This window comes from Lygodium microphyllum, chromosome 2, assembly GCF_053477565.2.
Source record: "Lygodium microphyllum isolate KBCC chromosome 2, Lygodium_microphyllum_v1.1.10, whole genome shotgun sequence".
In the NCBI taxonomy this organism is placed as follows: domain Eukaryota; kingdom Viridiplantae; phylum Streptophyta; class Polypodiopsida; order Schizaeales; family Lygodiaceae; genus Lygodium; species Lygodium microphyllum.
This window is the reverse complement of record NC_141136.1, coordinates 188,835,015-188,842,646: the sequence shown is the minus strand read 5'-3', so window position 1 is coordinate 188,842,646 and position 7,632 is coordinate 188,835,015.

Here is a 7,632-nt window from a genome sequence, read left to right as displayed (position 1 = left end):
CTAGTAGATGCTAAAACACATGCCAGATGGTGGGAAGAAGTGCAGCTTAGTCAACAACGACGGAGGGATTTATTCAAAGAACCTTGGATGGAATATCCGAGCACTTCAGGCGAGGTACCTAAGAATGTGTCTTATGTGACTGTTCCCTTAAATCCATCGGCAACTGCAAATTCCAATGTATCAAGTGTACCTTTAAATTCGTACACTTCAATTCCAGCCTATATGATGCAGACAGGGATTCCCTCTATGCCTCAACCTCAGTCCCCTCTTGATGAAGCAAAAGTAGCAGATATTATTGCAAAATCTTTGGGAAAGTTGAAGGAGGAAATCATGGGTGCAGTACAAGCACCCTTGAAAGAAATTTATTCAATAACAACACGAGGTTCTAATGTGCAACAGCCTTCGAGCAGCTCGACCTTAAACCCACCTAGATCAAATATCTGGTGTGGTAAGTGTCATGGTTATGGCCATGTGGCTACTGAATGTCCAACGCCTTCGCGATTAATGCCTGATCATCCTCCATTTTGTACTTTTTGTCTAAAAACAGGTCATTTAGAAACAAATTGTTGGCACAAGATCGGCCAACAACAACAACAAGATCGTTCGATGCAAAAAAAATACAATTACATGGATCATAATAATACTACTTATGAGATCGGGCCACCCAATCAACCTTTCAGGCCTCGTGGATTGCCTACCCAAGGTAGACCTCCAGTGCCACGAAACAATTATAATAGTGATGGAAATCGAGGAAGAAATTCTCCTTTTAGGAGAAACAATGGTAACTTTCGTAACCCAATGGGCCAGAGTGGACAACAAAGGCCTAGAGGACTAGTAATTTGTTATCAATGCCAACAGGAAGGTCAAATAGCTACTTATTGTCCAAATGCACGGAAAAATTAGGACTATACTCCCCTTTGTAGGAGGTGTAGCGGTGAAGGGCATCATGAAGAGAATTGCCCTAAGCGAGAGGATAAAAAAAATAATGATAGGGGTAAACAAGTTTCTAATGAACCCTCAACCTCATCCACAAATTTAGTTGAAGTAGAAACAACAAGGCAAGAGATTGGGTTTAGGTCTAAATTCATACCACATAGGGTGACCTTTAAGGCTGACCCCATGATTGGTATTGTTACTAGAGCACAAAAGCAACAACAAAAGGAGCATGGTCTAGAGGAAGGAAGTCCCCAATCAAAAGAAGCCGTGAAGGATAAATCTAAGGACATAGATCCTAACATAGAGCTACCTGAATCGGATTCTCCTCAACAGTCTTCAGACCATCCGTTATTGCTCATGCCTCTAGCAAATCCTAAGATTCAGTTGGGGGTGGCTCCTTTTCCTGAAAGACTTGTACCTCCAAAAGAAGGGAGTAAAGAGCAAGCGGAAACAGTGAATAAGGCCTATGATCTTTGGGCAGCATTGGAGGAAATAAACTTAACAATTAATCTTAGGCAGCTGCTTGAAGTAGCGCCTATATGTCGAAGGCAGCTTTATCATAAGCTAGTTCGACATAGGAGGAAAAGGATTGAGACTAATGCTTCTAAAGTAATTGCAAATGCATCCAAAAGGAGAACGACTAAGGAAGTAAAAATAGTAGATTTATTTGTGGATCCAGAAGCACCAGTTATAGACACTACCATCAATGGACATTTGCTGAGTGAAGTACAATTGGATGGTGGTTCAGCAGTCAATTTAATGACAGACCAGACGATGCAAGAATTAGGTTTGAAGAATTTAGAAACTACTCATATAGTTTTACGAATGGCTGATCAAAGGAAAGTGACTCCTTTGGGGTTACTTCGCAACGTGAAATCTGTAATTGCTGGACTAGAATTTCATGTAAATTACTTAGTAGTTTGCTCATTGTCGAATATCTCTTCATATTCTGTGTTGGTGGGTCGACCTTGGTTGTACCAAGCAAGGTGCACTCAGGATTGGTATAAAGGTTCAATTGTGATTGGTCCTCGAAGTGATAGGGTCAAGATTCAAGTTACCACAAAAGGGTTTTTGAGGGAGTCAGGAGATGAAATAGTTAGTGAGATGGATGAAAAGTCTAATAGTGAATTCTATGATTCAGAAGTAGAGAGGACCGATAACGAAGGGCCTTATGCTTGGTTATTTAAAACACAACGACCAGCAAAAGCAGAAAAATTAGAGGTTAATATTGTGCATCAGCCTAGCAAAGCAGAACAAGTGGGTATTGGTGAATATGCTGTTAATTTTTCATCAGACAATGATTCTGATAGTGATATTATTCGCTGGTTGTCTACCTCGGAAGATACAACCCTAGACTATTTAATGGTTTCAGCAAAGGAGGATAAATATCCTGTGGATGTAATCCATGAATTCAATGATTTGAATGATTCATTTTTCGATGCATGTCCTGGATTTGGTAAAAATGAGGAAGAAGGTGACCTTGAAGATGCATTTTTTGCATATAACAGATCAGAAATCTTTTCCCCTAATGACTTAGAAGAGGAGGGGGAGAATGAGGCAGGAACATCAGACTTAGATGAAGTTTCAGTAAGCTCCTCTATGGAGGAAGTCAATACTATTGAGAATGATCATGACGGACCTGAGGAGAGTTTAGTTACAACATTTCCTTATGAGTTAGATATTCTGCCTTTTGGGTTCGAATAACTTCCAGTTGTTGCTAAAAGATCTTACTATCGTCAGCTAGAAAAGAAAGAAAGAGAAAGAAGAAAAAGGAATGGTTGCAAACCTTTACAACAGCCGATATTACATGATGATAGAGATGACCCATCTCCAGCTTTAAATAGATTTGCGTAGACTTTTAATGAATGCCATGGTAATTATGATAGGATAATCAATGATTTAAATGAGAGTTTGGAAATAGAACATGAGGCAGCAGTGACAGCTGTGAATGAAGCAATGAAGAAAATTGCGGAGTTACAAAAAGAAAAGTTACAATTCCAATTTAGGGAGAGGCGGTATCTAGAAGAAATTTCACTTCTAGAGATGTATTTAGAAGAGCAAGAATCTAAATTAAAAAATGATGTACAACAAATGGAACGAATATCGCCTATTCCTAGGAAATGCTCAGTGGAATGTTGGCAAACAAATGAATTTTATACAAGAAGTAAACCTCTGGCTATTTCTGGAATTGGATTGCAAGAGAAAAACTCGACTACTGCTCCTTGGCTATATTATTCCCTTAAGCGCTCTATGAGTAGTAGACAAAAGCCGTTTCATTATTTTAAAGGGCAGCTAGGGAGATATCATAGAAGGCAATTGCAATCAAGCAAAGCTCACTTGCCAAGTATATGTGAGGTAGTCTTACCGCATCCCAAAGAAAGAGTAATGGATTTTATTGTCTATGGGGATGGAGTTGAACCAGAGCTTCGATGGTTTGAACCTCTGGCACCTAAGAATTTTCTAGAGCTAAAACGAGTTATACACTATTTAGGGTGTCGGATTCAAGGTGAGGAAGATGAGGATTTACACTCATTAATTCTCAAGCTTAATACTACTCAATGGTCTTGGGATTTGAATGACCAAGAGCGTTTGGAAAAGCAAAATGGAATTTTACAGCGTTATCATCAAACATTACATGCTCAATTTCCATGTGATCAAGAGCAGGTTTCTCAGATAATAGGTTCTATAAATACCATGTTCACGATAAAGAATAATAGAAATTTGAATTCCATCTTGCATGGCTTGAGTAAAAGGCAAGGAAGTTATATCGGTAAGCTATTGCCTGATATATTGGATGTCCATATGATAGAAATGATTGAGGGTACTCGGGAAAATTTAGCTATTGTCCCTTATAGGGCTTTACCCTTGGTACACTTTGTGAATGCGAGGGAAGAAGAACCAGAATCTAGTAAAAGGCATAGTCTGCTTGGAAGCGTATCAATAGGATATGATTGGTTATACCTACCAGTGTCATGATTATACTAGTGTTTTTTCTCCTGAGCGTGGTGCTGGTCAGTCTAGGGTAGGTAGAGAGCAGGCAGAATTTGCGAGATATCGTTCCACTGTCTACCGCCTTACTCCATCTTACCATGATTTGCAGACTAGAGTTCCATGTCCATGTTGGGATTATATCTGTTGGTATATGGATGCGACCGAGGGGCATTCTTTAGATGCTTTACCAATGGCACCTATGCCCTACTATGATGATGCAGCTTCGGCTCCGCTCCATGATGTGATGGAGGTTCTTAGTGATGCACCTGATAGCGGATCTGTGACCTCTGATGTGCCTATGCTAGAGGTTATTCCTGAGCATCCTGTAGCTGATAATTTAGTTGCTAGGTTTGACTTAGATAGCGTGGATGATTTTGGGTTAGGGTTATTGTTTGCACTAGAAGATCTTAGAGAGTTTGAGGATTTTAGTTTAGATCTTTTGTTTTCTTAGAGTCTTTTGGTTTTTACTTTATTCTACATTTAAAAAGAAGGAAAAATTTAAAAAAACGTACCAAATAATCCTTTTAAATTTTTTTTTGATTTGTTGTTAACTTCATATTTTAGGTTTTTGCACACCTTAGCTTAGTTAATCTTCACTTGGTTAGGTAGTTAGTTGCACGCACGGTCGTGATACTCCTTCAGTGCTAGGAACTTATTACATAGGAGTTTGACTAGGTGGCCAGTTTCTAAAGGAGTTTCATTCTTTATTGAGCTAACCTATTAATGGTTTAGTGGTTAGTGGTTGCGTTCTGTGCAGGTTTAATGATTTTTGCAAATTTGTGAACCACTACGTGTTTATTCTCACATTATTTTGGAGCCGCCACGTCAACATTCATAATAGGTTGTTTCATATCTAATCTATCTATTTATATTCGTTTGAAATAAAGGACAGTAACAATCTCTATAACTTGATTGAAATAATTTAGAGATTTCACAACCTAAGTAATTACAGAAGGAACATAAAACATTTAAAACATAAATACACTGAAAGATACATAAACAATTTAGTCTATATGAGAGTCCACTCACATGGGATGGGACTTAGTACTAGGGAGTGCTTAAAAGGGGGTGATCTGTGTGCATGACATAGTGAATTCCATTGTATGGATGTCTAATTAGGAATCCAATCGAGTTTTCCCTGGACTTTTTGTCGCTTTTTAGCGATGTGGGGTAGCTGAATAACAAGGTTATCTCCACAAAATTTTGACTAGGGGTAGAGTGGAAGAGAGATGCTGAGCTGGTGAGTATCTTTGCTTGTCATTTGCCTAGGCAAGGTGACTGATATTATGTGCTAGATTAGATTCCTCGCGCGACACTGTTGAGCTAAAATGTTTGAAAGTTCAATTTGGTGATGTATTCCTAGCCTTCTAGTCATTCCTATAAGTCACGAGATTCAAAACTAAAGTAATAATAATAAATTAAGTTCGGGAGAGTCGATCTATTTATTCTTCTAAAAATACAAAGAATAAAAAGAAAAAGAAAGAAAGGAAAAAAAAAACACACTGAGACTGCAGGGTTGAAAAAAAAAATAAAACCAAAAGAAGATAACCATCGCCTCTGAGGTCCTGGTAGGCTGTAGGGATTTCCTTGACGGGTGCCCTGCGTCCGATGCCTTGCATCTCTTTGGGGTGGGACCTTTTGGGAAGGAGAATAAATATATATACTCTTTTGACTTTTAAAAAAAAATCCAAAAACAAAACAAAGAAAAGTTATTCTAAAAAAAACAGGAAAGTTTGGAGTTAGGAACCATTTACTGGTTGTTCTAGTAGAACATGGAGGGTTAGCAGTTAAACCATAGGAGTCCTATTTGGTATTGTAGTATTGGATTTCCTTGTTTGGGTTCTTTGATAGGCATGGACCTTATCAGTGATGCTATTTCAGAAGCAATATTTCTAGTAGGATAGTAGTGTGGCAATTTATTGCCTAGAGGGATTATTGTTGTTTAGCGGCTCTAGACAGCTTCCTAGTTGGTATATTCTATGCAATGGATGACGCTCTGTTATGCACTTTAGTGGGCAGAGTGAGTAAGGGGAATGTTAGTTTGCACTAGTTTTTACATAATTTCCTTGACATGTTTGTATTGTTTGCGTTTTACTATGACACCAATCAGTATTTTTCTACCTTTGCAGGGTCTACTAGTTGTCCATGTGTGGTTTTGCAGATTTTGTAGATGTGCTCGCGAGGACACTTCGCAATTAAGTGCGGGAGAGTATATTTTTTTCTTGAAGTTGCGTAGCAGTGTTCGTGATGCTAAATGTTCGCGATGAAGATGTGCTCGTGAGGACACTGTTAGATATGATCAATGCCCCACCCTCATTAGGTACTACCAATGATCCATGGTGCTCAAAGTTGTAAGGCCCCCATTATGAGGAGAAGCCAAGTGTGAGCCCGGACATTGGTGGAGTCCTGACTTGTATATCAGATGAGGTCTATGTGACCGGATGGCAAAAAGGTGACCATTGTGGGTCTAATCTTTGGGTTAGACGGAGTGGTTAAGTTGGTAGCAACTCGAGGCACATTGCATTGAGTTGCGTGGTAAGGGAGTTAAAAGGGGCCCCTATTGTGGGGTCCGGGGGCCGCGGAAGCGGCCCCTGGCTGGGGGGTCCCAGGGGGGCCAGCGGCCCCCCTGGCGGGGGTCCGGGGGCAGCGCCCCCGGCCCGATGGTAAAGGGAATATTCCCTGGAATATTCCCTGGCCGACTAGTGGAGGCTCATATGGTAGGTCGGTCAGCAGGCCGACCTAACGACCTTCGCGGGCTATAAAAGCTAAACCCCTTCGCAGCCATCTCACACTCATCTTTCACCCAGTCAGAGTTGTTGTTCCAGCTAGCCTTAAGCTCTTCACCTATCTTCTGTCTAGATCGCCATCTAAGCTTCATTCATTGGAAGCGCACGGGTGGACAGAGCCATCTTTGTATCAGTTGTTTGGAGTTAAAGAATTTTACTGATTCTCCTCTTATCTGTTGTGTACTCTCTATCTCTTTCTCAGATTCTGTTCGCTGCGCCGTGTAATATTTTACATGGTATCAGAGCCCAGGGGGCTCTAGAGATCGGAGAGAGTGCAAGAGGCAAAGGCTTCAACAGCAAAGAGAAACGATGTCGACTCCGGGAAGCAGTTCTGGCGCATCAGGAAGCGGTGCAGGAGGTGGTGCTGCTGTACCGGCTATTCAAACACTGAGGATTCGTCCACCAACCTTCAGCGAAGGCAAGTTAGATGGTACAAACTACACCTTGTGGAAGTTCAAAATTACTACTATCCTTGATTCTTATGAGCTTCTGGAGACTGTGCTGGGGACTGACGCAGAACCACAGCCTACCCCCGACCCATCAAATCCTAGTGTGATGATTCCTCCGAATGCAGATCTTCTACGAGCTTGGAAACGAAGGAATGCAGATGCATTGTGTGCCTTAGTTACAAGCTGTTCTGACAGTGTTTTGACTCTGATTCAGCATACAACCAAAGCGTCAGAGGCTTGGAATGTACTAAGGAGTCAGTATGAAACACGAAACCAAACAAGGATTCAAAACTTGGAGAATCAACTAGCAGCGGAGAAGTTTGCTGAAGGAGAGACGGTTGAAGCATTCATCACTCGGATTAAGAATCTGCGCGACCAGATGGCTGGCGCTGGGATACAAAAGACTAGCGAAGAGCTAGCTCGGAGGTGTCTTCGGATTTGTCCACAAAAGTTTGATGGACTAGTAACTG